This window comes from Mus caroli, unplaced genomic scaffold (genome assembly GCF_978045245.1).
Source record: "Mus caroli unplaced genomic scaffold, Mus_caroli_1 scaffold_12, whole genome shotgun sequence".
Lineage (NCBI taxonomy): Eukaryota > Metazoa > Chordata > Mammalia > Rodentia > Muridae > Mus > Mus caroli.
In genome coordinates, this window is record NW_028227267.1 from 96924688 (window position 1) to 96936970 (window position 12283).

Here is a 12283-nt window from a genome sequence, read left to right on the forward strand (position 1 = left end):
GGAAGGGGCCCGCGCCCAAGCTCTCCCCGCGGCTCAACCCGGGCTAAGTTGGAAAGGTGTGGGCGGAGCCGGTAGAGTCCGCGGGGTCCGCTCCCGGGAGCCCGGCGCCTTGGGCAACAATGGGGTCCCAACTGGGGCTGCTCCGCGGGTGACGGGGGCAGAGAGACTCTACTAAAGATGAGGGGGAATCATTGTTTGGGTTCGAGTGCGTTGCACGTTGCAGGAGAAGCCGGGGCGCCCCACTCGCTGAGATTCACCTTGGCGGGATGAATGGGGGCGAGGTTCGGGCGTGTGCCTCGCTCGGCTACCCGGGCACACCGGGGCGCCAAAGCAAGCTGGCCATTTAGGAAAGCAGTGAAAGAGGACAGGAGGCTCCAGCTGAGCTGGGACCCCAGCCAGGGCGGCGGGGACATGAGTAGGGACAGATCGGTGCTCCGTCCTCGGAGGGGAGCCCGGTGCTGGACGCCATCCCTGCAGCCCCGCCTGCGCGCACGGAGCAGTGGATTCGCGGGATTCTGGGCGGGGAGAGGGAGGAGGCGGCTCGGCTGTTCCCTCCGCGGCTGAGAGGACTCGGGGTCAAGCCTCCCGGGAGGGTCAGAGGGGGCGGGCAGTGAAGGAAACGGAAAGAGCCCGGCGGGGTGCAGGGGTAGGGCTTGCCCCGGGCGGTCCTGGAGGGTCGGGGCACTATGGGTACCACTTTCTTGAAACGGAGGTGAGCTCCTCGGGCCTGACAACCCCTTCCCGGTGCCTCCGAGCCCGCCCTGCGTGGGAAACCGGCCTGAAGGTGGGAGGCTCAAAGGGGAAGTTTGTGTTAGAGAAAAATTTGCAGTTCTGCGGAGTGGAATGGGGTGGGAAGAGAAACCGTGGGGAGGCCGAGAAACAGGAAATGAGAGCTAAGGAGCAAATTGGAGCCAGGAAAAGCCAGCTTCTACATCTGTGTGGCAGCGTGGCATTTGCTGAGCACTTAAGGCCCAGGTGCGCTGTTAATGAAAACAAAGGCGGGGCACCGGCTGGCCCAGCTCTGCCCTTGCCACGTTTTGTGAAGGAGGCGACTGGGAAAGGTGGTCCAGCCAGAAGAGGACTGGCGCGGCCCTGTCCTAGTCAGGACAGGATGAATCAGCGGCCGGCCGGAGTCCTCTTCTCAGAGAAACAGGATTGAGAGAGACAGTGTGTGCCCGTGTTAAGGTTTCGAAGAAGAACAAATGAGATAAGTGTGAAAGTGTCTGAAATGTGTGCGACACGCTCTTCCAGAGAAGTAGCTCTAAATGAGAAAGCAGTGGGAGCAGGGAGGTATGAGACTCGGGTCCCCAGGAAGGAAATGGGACCTAGGGGCTAGAAGGTTCGCTGCTAGAATGAGGGTCAAGGGTGTCTCTGTTCCAAGAATTGGCAGCCGCGAACCTCCACCTGATCTGATCTTGGAAAGAAGCCCCTCTCCACTCCCGTGCATCTGGACAGAAAGAACGCTGCAAACTCAAGTTTGAAATATTGCAGAGTATCAGGAAATGTTCATTAGTTAAAGAAAAAAAAATCCTCTACTGGAATCACTAAAATTTTCAGGCAGGTGGGGCTTGGATAGGCAGGGTTGGGAGGAGGCTCTGAGAAATTATGTCATCCCGGCAGTTCCTGTGCTAACAGCTTTCTCAGAGATCTTGAGTGGCGAAGTAGATCATCAATATATAGTGAATACTTCAATGCGCGGGAAAACAAAATGCCTCCTCCCTATAGCAACAGCCATGGGCGTGTTAGGCAAGCGATGACGTTCGAAACTGATCTGCAAGAATTCATTCCAAGGGAGAAGGAAATTAAGGGCAGGTCAAGGTTAAGATCTAGAGTCTGAATAAAACGTGTGGTTAAAAGAAGGAAATACATCAAGTATTGGGGCAAAAAATAAAAAAATGCTAGCAGCATTTTGAAAAAAAAAAAGAATACTTTTAAGTGGGAATTAGAAATGGTAAAATATGGCGACTCCCCAGCTATAAAGGGGGGGGAGTGAAAAGAAAAACACAGGTTTGGAAGGGAGAATCTTGAGAACCAGGGGTGAGAGTGGAAAAGTAAACAAAGAATTTTAAAAGGAATTTTACAGGGATGGATGTTACTGAGATTTAGACGGCAGTGTGCATGCCAAGTGGGGGAGGGAGTGTCTGTGAGTGTGTCGTATGTGTGCATGATGTGTGTGTGTGTGCGTGCATGTGTGTTCGAGTGTGTGCATGCCGTGTGTGTGTGTGTGTGTGTGTGTGTGTGTGTGTGTGTGTGTGTGAGAGAGAGAGAGAGAGAGAGAGAGCATTTGTTTTTAATGGAGATTATATCATTCTGGGTCTGTACAGAACTTAAACTGGAGAGAAGTAAGGCAAGGCAAGGTCCTGCCTGAGAAGGATGGGTGTAGTTTTTGCTGTTTAGACCTTTCTACTCCACTCCATGTGTGTTCAGAGATAACGGAAAGTCAGAACAAGTGAAAATGGCAAAGCTCTTATTATCAAGCATGTACAATTCTGATAATGTAAAAGAATAGTAAGAGAGAAATTACTGAATCTTAGAATTTTAGGACTGAAAGTATTTATGAAATTTTATCCGGTAAATGTAAATACTTTGGGCCAAAGATAATGGCCCAGCCTTCTACTTACGTCTTACTTGGTCTTTAACTTGAAAAAAAAATGCCAAAAAAGGATAAAGGGTGTTATGTTTGACGACACATGGTATACACGTTGAATTAATTTTATATAACATATTGTCCAGAAAAGAAGAGAATGCACAAAAACCCTCCCAGGCACATAATATAAATGACTCAACATCAATTATACAGCAAAACCAACAGCTGCTTTATTTAATGATATGAAAGCAGATATTCTACCCACAACCCCCACCCACATTTTTTTTAGATTTCATAGTTAGCTAGTAGTAATTTAATGAAAAATTATTATCGCTGTTGAGAGAAATCATTTATAGTATAAAAAAGTTTGAACCTGTACCACACCCCAATTTCTATATGGTAAAAATTTTCTCCAATGTATATTAAAAGTAGTTAAACATTTGGATTAAAGACAGCAAAACTGCATGGGTGATGTGACATTCTGTGTGGCGCTTGGAGAAGTTGAGTCCACTGGAAGTGAAAAATACATTGACTCACACAGGTCTAAATAAAGTTTAAAAACAATAGCCATACTCCTTCCCAGGGCTAGACATGCATATGAACAGATAGACTTTCACTGCCTATATTTTTCCCATCATATTTTGGCAATAATGTGCAGCAAAGGGGAATTCTGTTCAAGCATGAGAAAGGCACGTTTAGAATCTTTAGTACAAATGGAAACAGCTGGTGATGTTATGTGATGATGTACTAAACAGAATGTTTTGATTTGGATGGTGAGCTGTCTGAAAATTGGGAGGGAAAAATGTTATTTGATAATTTTGTCACAGTCATCACAGGTTGGGGGTTTCTGGTTTCAACATCACATATTAGACACCCACTTTTCCAAGTTCCTCCCGTGCTTTCTTCAGACCTCTCGTCCTAACATCCCCAGCTAACAACCAGACCCTCCTTACATCCCCAGCTCTGGACATCCGTACCCCTTTCTGTTTGGTCCATCCCACACTTCCCTAGACAAAGCCTGAGTTACGTTTATATGCCTGTATACACAAAGCCAAATTGGAGTTGTCACAAGGGTTTCAGTGTGCCTCCCTAGCACTTAAGAACCCTGTTTGGACTTTCTTGTCTTATAGTCTCTCTTGCAGCCCAAGGAGGATGGGCACCACTGTCCAGCCCCACAGGAAGCCTTTACCAAGTGTTTTTTCCTCTCTCCTCCTATAGAATCCTCCCAACATGGTTGCATGACACCCCACATATATGTGGGTATAGCCTAAACATTCTCTACCTCCTTAGAAGGTTTTTGTTTGTTTGTTTGTTTGTTTGTTTGGTGTAATGCAAAGTCTATCTCATTCACTAGTGTGTAAGTCCCTCCCCATGTCTGTCTGTCTGTCTCTGTCTCTCTCTCTCTCTCTCTGTGTGTGTGTGTGTGTGTAGAGGAGACACGTTTTTTCACATCCTTAAATTGGTGACCAATGGGAAGCATACTAGGTCAATTAGACAGCAATGGCTGTTAATTTCTTACCGAATTCTTCTGTTAAATGAACACTGATGCTTCCTCGAACTATAGTAGGCACACTTTTACATAAAATACATTGAGAATAAGAGCTGTGTCTTAACTCTTAACCACTTATTTGACTTCTTTTTTACTCCTACACTGATTTGCAAATAGTAAGTGATTAATGAATGCTTGTAGAATGGAAGAAACAATTATAGCCAATAAAAATTTAATGGTGTGCCTTAAAATACAGTTTCACAGAAAGCTTCAATCTCTGTTCATATGTGTACTAAAGGTAACAAGAACAACAAAGAAACCTCTGCACTGTGTTGGCAAGAGCCTTTGAATATTAATTCTAACAAGGTTTTTCAGGTAATTTTAAGTTCAATGTTTATTTAAATCTTTTATTTATTTACTTATTTATTTTAAACTCTGGATTTTATTCCTCTCCTGTTCCACATCCCATACCTCCTCCCTGCCCCCTGTCTCCATGAGGATGTCTCCACCCCCCCATCCCAACCCCCACCAGACATCTAATTTCCCTGGGGCCTCCAGTCTCTGAAGGGTTAGGTGCATCTTCTCTGACTAAATCCAGACCCAGCAGTCCTCTGCTGTATATGTGTTAGGGGGCCTCACATCAGCTGGTGTATGCTGCCTGGTTGGTGGTCCAGTGTCTGAGAGAGCTCGGGGGTCCAGGTTAATTGAGACTGCTGGTCCTCCTACAGGGTTGGCCTTCTCCTTAGCTTCTTCCAGCTTTCCCCTATTTCAACCACAGGGATCAGCAGCTTCTGTCCATTGGTTGGGTGCAAATATATGCATTTGACTCTTTCAGCGCTGTTGGGTCTTTCAGATGGCAGTCATGATAGAGCCCTTTTTGTGAGCACTCCATAGCCTCATTAATAGTGTCACATCTTGGGGCGGGGGGAGGTCCTTGGAAAGGAAAGAGGATGGGGAGGAGAGGGGAACATGACCTGGTATATGGTGGGAAAAAGGATAGAAGCTGAGAGGGTCAGCACAAAGAATGGAAACAGCAGAAAGAATGGAAACAGGCAACCTTGGGAGGTAGGAGGTGGGGGAACCCTCCAGAATATACCAGAAACCTGGGAGATGAGAGACTCTTAGGGCTCAAAGGGAGGGATCTTAGATGAAATGCCCTACAGTGGGGAGAGGGAACGTGTAGAACTCACCTCCAGCAGAAAGACTGGGCATCAAGTGAGGGATGGGGTTGCCATCCCACAGTCTAAACCCTGTCCCATAATTGTTCCTATCTGAAAAAACTGCAGGGATGGATGAATTGGGGCCTGAGGAAAAGAAGATCCAGCAACAGACCCAAAGTGGGATCCAACTTAAGCTCAGTGTTTTACATTAAAATATGCTAACATGTTTATTTTTACTTAATTTTACTGTCCCTTTCACGCTTAGTTCTTTGAAAAGCAGTTAGCAAACCAGACCACTTTTCATTCTTTGTATTAGGATTACGTGACATTATACTGTATTAGGTAAAAGTTCAGTTGTTCAATTCCAAAGAGAAACTCTTAGTAAATTAGTCTTTTTAACCTTTTTCAGCTTGTTGAGTTATAGACATTGGAGGTGTGTTATCCTAGAGATAAATGTTATTTTTAAATACAATCGATTGCTGCAATTGGTATTGAAAGATTCATGCTCACTTAGGAAATTTTAAGTGTAAAAAAAATGTGCAGACAGCCGAAGTCCACACTGAAAGGATCTCAGAAGATAGGTACTTTTTTCTTAATATGACATTTGTCATATATGTAAACTAACTTTAATGTTTAATGTTGTTTAATGGTCTGCCTATTTTGTTTTGTTTTATTTTGTTTTGTTTTTTCGAGACAGGGTTTCTCTGTGTAGCCCTGGCTGTCCTGGAACTCACTCTGTAGACCAGGCTGACCTTGAACTCAGAAATCCGCCTGCCTCTGCCTCCCGAGTGCTAGGATTAAAGGTGTGCGCCACCACCGCCCAGCTATGGTCTGCCTGTCTAGATAGTATTTAGCTTGAGACACAGAATTGCTTCCAATTGTCTCTAAGATAGTTAGTGGTCATTCTCGAATCCCTTTCCTGTCCCTACAATAAATACTGTCTATAATATGGTTGATATTATTTACTTCAACTTCTATTAATGTTTGGATCTTGAAGCCTTTGCTATCCTTCCTAATACTAGAGTGCCGTGCTTCATCTAATGTATCCCCACAATGTTAGAATGTCTTTCCAAAGGTTTGCAGTTACATTTACATTAAAGGAAGCATTTTCGCTTCTCTGGTAAAAGGGGGGAAAGAAACCTGGTGAGTGTTTTCCCCCGTTATAGTATGGAAGTTGTTTTTTTTTAATTTTATTCATACTAATTACATTGTCTCTTTGACAGCGTCACATATTTGTATACTGCACACTGACCACCTTCACCTCCCAGCTTCTCCTACCTACCCTGCTACACCTGTCTATGTCCTGTCTTGTAAATCTCCTTTTCAGTAATGTCTGTTTGTTTTATTCCACAGCCTTTCAAATTTAAACAAAGCCATGTCTGTGACTGTGGTTTGGAGTTATCTATTAGAGTCTGGTGGGCTCGTTAGAGGGTACAAAACTGGAGGCAATGCACCCCTCCCACCAAGAAATGGACAATCTTCTATTAGTGAGGCATGGAGTCTCTCACTTTGGTGAGTAACGAGACAGAATTTTTTTTTTTAACTGTTGTGGGCACATATGGCAAATTATTTTTCAGAACTGTCTTACTATTTTGCAGGGACACCATCATACTTAGAGGGCCATTTTCTCTTATTCTTGCTAATGGTGAAGTACTTACAAACAAAACCAACCAGTCAAACAGACCCTTAAGGCATTAAAGAAGAACGGCTTGAGATGACACTCTTTGAACTCTGGGAAGATGAGTGAGACGTTCTTGAGACTTGGCTATAAGGGACTTTTCCTGCCACAGCCTGTTGAGAAGATCATAGGAAGAACTGAGGAAGAACGAATCTGGCAGTAAAATGAAGATGAAGGTTGCAACAGCCTCCAAGATCTCTTAGATCCGTACCTAATCCTCAGAAACTTGTTCTGGGGAAGGAGAGCTTGGACAAGAGAGAGAAGGATCTATCATACTTTTAGCCTTAACATGGGAAGTTTTAGTTGGTTTTAGTTTCATTACAATCAGAAAGACCTAAATAGATCTATCACCACTGAAGCTAAAATGATTTAAATAAATCTGTTAGGGAAGAACAGAGAGGAGTAATGGCCTGAAACTTTGCTTAAAACTGAAAACAAAGTAATATGAAATAAAAACTGAAAGGAAGAAAAGGAGAACAGGGTGTGGGGGGATTGTATTGATTAGTATTGATTAGTATCCCATTTATCTGCTGAAAAAGAAATCAACCTGGCCAATCCAACCTGGGCTACATATTTTCTCCTACCCCTTGAAGTGATAAAATCCAAAGCTATGTTCCTACAGCTCCAGACTAAACTGCTGTTCTTTTGATACTTGGAAAATGTGATGGTTTGTAATGATTGGCCCAGGGAGTGGCACTATTGGAGGGTGTGGCCCTGTTGGAGTAGTTGTGTCACTGTGGATGTGGGCTTTAATACTCCCATCCTAGCTGCCTGGAAGCCAGTGTTCTGCTAGCAGCCTTCAGATGAGAATGCAGGACTCTCAGCTCCTCTGGTACCATGGACATGGATGCTGCCTTGCTCCTACCTTGATGACAATGGACTGAACCTCTGAATCTCTAAGCAAGCCCCCATTGAATGCTGTCCTTATAACAGTTGCCTTCAATCCAGCAATACCGCTCCTGGGCATATACCCAGAAGATGGTCCAACTGATAATAAGGACACATGCTCCACTATGTTCATAGCAGCCTTATTTATAACAGCCAGAAGCTGGAAAGAACCCAGATGTCCCTCAACAGAGGAATGGATACAGAAAATGTGGTACATTTACACAATGGAGTACTACACAGCTATTAAAAACAATGAATTTATGAAATTCTTGGGCAAATGGATGCATCTGGAGGATATCATCCTGAGTGAGGTAACCCAATCACAAAAGAAGTCACTTGGTATGCACTCACTGATAAATGGATATTAGCCCAGAAACTCAGAATACCCAAGGTACAATTGATAAAACACAAGAAAATCAAGAAGAAGGAAGACCAACATGTGGATACTTCATTCCTCCTTAGAATAGGGAACAAAATACCCACGGAAGGAGTTACAGAGGCAAAATTTGGAGCTAAGATGAAAGGATAGACCATCCAGAGATTACCCCACCTGGGGATCCACCCCATAATCAGGCACCAAACCCAGACACTATTGCATATGCCAGCAAGATTTTGCTGAAAGGACCCTTATATAGTTATCTCTTATGAGGCTATGCAGTGCCTGGAAAATACAGAAGTGGATGCTCATAGCCATGTAATGGATGGAACACAGGGAGGAGCTAGAGAAAGTACCCAAAGAGCTGAAGGGGTCTGCAAGCCTATAGGTGGAACAACAATATGAACTAACCAGTACCCCCACAGCTCGTGTCTCTAGCAGCATATGTAGCAGAAGATGGCTTAGTCGGACATCATTGGGAAGAGAGGACCCTTGGTCTTGCAAATTTTATATGCCCCAGTACAGGGGAATGCCAGGTCCAAGAAGTGGGAGCGAGTAGGTAGGGGAGCAGGGCAGGGGGAGAGTATAGGGGACTTTTGGGATAGCATTTGAAATGTAAATGAAGAAAATAATTTTAAAAATATATTAAAAAGTTGCCTTCATCGTTGAGTCTGTTCACAGCAGTAAAACCCTAAGAGAGAAGTGATAGGCTCATTTTCATTTTCTGTTACCCATTTCAAAGTACTGCTTTCTGTACAGAAAGAATAGGAAACAAAGCTGAAGGTAGACTCTTACATCATTTCACAGAACGCTCACACCTACCAACTGCTTCTGTTTCACTATTCAGAGCAGGAATATATTCAGGGCTAGAATAATGAAATAGAAGTAAGTAACAGTTGGAGTCACAGGTCTTCTCCAGTCAGACCAATCACTAGGTATCGGGCATGCTGGCCTCTTGGGTGGAATTGGGGATTACCAACAGTGTCTGCATTTTGCAATATAATTTACATAATGTTTTGTGTTAAATTAGAAGCCATTATGTGATTACAGTCCTCTACTGAATTTTTGATAGCAGACAATAAAACAAAATTAAAAGTTATTTTCCATTACCATTTTAGGGACATTAATTCATACCTATATTTTAAAATATTTTGTGATGTTTATTAATATACATCTTTCACACAATGTGTTCAATAAATTATTAGAGTCTCCAACCCATGATGTAGTCAATTTTGAATTAATTCATGTGTGATTTACCAAAGGCAAAATATGAATAGTACTTTGCTTCATCAATTTTACACAGTCTGGTTTTGGTTCGTCTTTCCACACCATTGATTTACATGTCTTTGAAAGAGCAAACATTAGTTTTTAAAAGGCGAATAAGCAACTCATAATTAGGAAGGTAAATCTGTGTCTTCTAAAATATTAGCCACATTTTCATTTCAGATTCAGACATTAGTAAGGCCATGGTGTACAGACTAGCCTCCAAGAGCCAGAAAGTATCAAACCAAGTCCAGATTTCAGAGATTCACCTTTGACACAGTTCTTATTAATTTCAGTTGACCCTCCGTTACAACTGGGTTATACCTTCTCTGCAAGGATACTGGAATCTAATGAAGTCTCAGATGCCTTCAGCTATAAGATTAAGCTGTAAGCATCCAACACAGGAGGCTTCAATCCTGAGAGGGGAGTGAAAATAATTTTCCAAAGACCCAGCATGTTGTGCATAGCCCTAAAATTCTCTTCCTTTTGTTTTTGTTTCTTTGTTGGAAGTCCTTTTGTTTCATAGGGTAAGCCATGAAACCAAACTTGAGAGTTCCTGCCTCCCCCAGCCTTGTAGGGCTGAGGTGGCAAACATACACTTCCATGCCTGGCTACCATTCTCTTTACATATTGGAATCAGTAGTGTTTTTCAATACAAACAACTGTTTCTTGTTCACTATTATAATATATCTTTGCACAATCCCCGATTAAAATTGTAGAAATCTTTGTTGAAAAATAATACAAAGAAATGTATGTTTCAATACTTTAGTTTCCCAAGCTCTGTATTTAGAGCCAGTTAGTTAAATTTACAAATTAAAACACACATCTGGCTTTAATTGCTGCAATTTATATTAACATCTATGACACAAGACAGCTTTATGCTTAAAACAGTCTTCTTTCTTTTCTTCCCTTTTCCTCTTAATGCCACTTTTCTTGTTCATTCTTTACTTCCTGTCCTTCTCCTATCCCTGTTCCAAACCCTTCTTCCTTTCTCAAGGCAGGAATGGATTATGGATAATTCTCACGTGATGGTTTGGGTCTACCAGTTCTTTACCCAGTTCATACATAATCTTTGATTAAACACGGAATTAACTTTAATTCCATAGGGAAATAGTTATGGTAAATTAAGTAAGGCTACTGTAGAGGAAATGAATAGATGGATAGATAGATGATGGATGGATGGATGGACAGAGGAGAGAGAGAGAGAGAGAGAGAGAGAGAGAGAGAGAGAGAGAGAGTTAGTTTCATTGCTGTAAAGAGACATGACCACTTTAATTCTAGAAAGGATGACATTTAATTGGGGCTTGCTTACAGTTTCAGAGGTTCAGTATATTATCATCATGCTGAGAAGCATGGCAGTGTGCAGGCAGGTAGAAGAATTGAGAGTTCTACATCCTGATCCAAAAACATCCAGGAGACTATCTTCTGCTGGCAACCAGGAGGAGACTCACTTCCATACTGGACAGAACTTGAGCACTAAGAGCCCTTAAAGCCTACCTACATCATGACACACTTCCTCTAACAATGCCTCACCTCCTAATAGTTCCACTTTCCAAAAGCCAAACATATTCAAACCACAGGTAGATAGGCAGATAAATAGATGATAGATAGATGATTGATAGATAGACAAACATACAGACAGACAGATGATTGATAGATACATAGGTAGATAAATGTGAATAAACGATAGATAGATGATTGATAGGTAGATAGACAGATAGACAGACAGACAGACAGATAGATAGATAGACAGATAGATTTTTAAAAGGCTTCCTTTGATTCCACTCCCTTCTCTATTTTAAATTAATATTTGCTAGCATTTGCTGTGTGCCATATGCTATGCAATGCATTTGGCAGCTCATCTTCTCTAGATGAGCCTCACCAAGCAATTGCAACTTCCAAAATCTACAAGCTTCCCTGTTCTTTGCTTCCTTTATCTTCCCATGTGCAGCATTTATCACCACCTAATATACCACATTATTATTGCCGTATACAATCTTTCTGTCTCTCTGCAGTTCATTGCCCGTGTGAGGAGCCCCAGAAGTACAATTTTTCTGTCATGGTCCCTACTGCAGCCCACTGTGCAGAAATCAACGTAATACGAAGTAGGTACTCAATAAATATTCGTGAATAAATGAGTTCAGATTGCGTCCTCATAGAAACTGAAGTCCTTGACCTTGTCCTGTTGACTTGTTCCCAAAATAACGACGATGAGAGTCAGTTCTAGTGGTGACCTGTAACCTCAGTGTTAGAGGGACTGAGAGAGAAGGTTCCTTGGAATTCATTGACCACAGGGCTAGCTGAATCAGTCAGTGAGTTCAAAGCCAGAGAAAGACCTTGTCTCACAAAAACATGGTGGATGGCTACTAATATACATCGTCTGATTGATCCCTGGCCTTCCACGTACACACATGTATATGCACATACTGCTGTGCAGGTAAGCATGCAGATATACACACAGCACATGCACGTTTGCATGTGTACTCACACACAGTACAACTCTAAGGATTTTGCACAGTACATTTATAAGGATTTCCTACACTTTCTCTTTGTTATAAAACATTTTCAAGTGGCACTTGTCTGTATAAGTTTAATAACCTTAGTAGTCCAGTCAGTTGATTACACATCTCATGAGCTTAACTGGGGACGACAAGGTGGTAACAGAGATGAAAGTGTCTCCCAAAAGGAGAATGAAAGCAAGACAAGAGCATTCAAACACAGGGCCATCAATTGCCACCATTATATCTACACACTTGGATGTTATTTGTATTGAAACAAACTATGACATCATTTTTAAGCTAGACTGTATCGTTATTCCTTCCTGGTTTGTACTTAATGGCCA

At 42.6% G+C, this 12283-nt stretch overlaps 1 long non-coding RNA gene across 4 annotated transcripts; it reads left to right on the forward strand.

Annotated features, from left to right (window-relative positions):
- Positions 1-608: 608 nt before the first annotated feature.
- Positions 609-9392, forward strand: LOC110309621 (uncharacterized). Of its 4 annotated transcripts, XR_015044701.1 has the most exons (4): positions 609-784; positions 4375-4451; positions 6590-6748; positions 6814-9392. It is a non-coding gene; the product is annotated as an uncharacterized LOC110309621 (long non-coding RNA). The 4 variants fall into 4 exon arrangements; XR_002379725.3 differs by lacking the exon at positions 4375-4451; XR_003834814.2 differs by lacking the exon at positions 4375-4451 and having other exon boundaries at positions 6835-9392.
- Positions 9393-12283: the final 2891 nt, after the last annotated feature.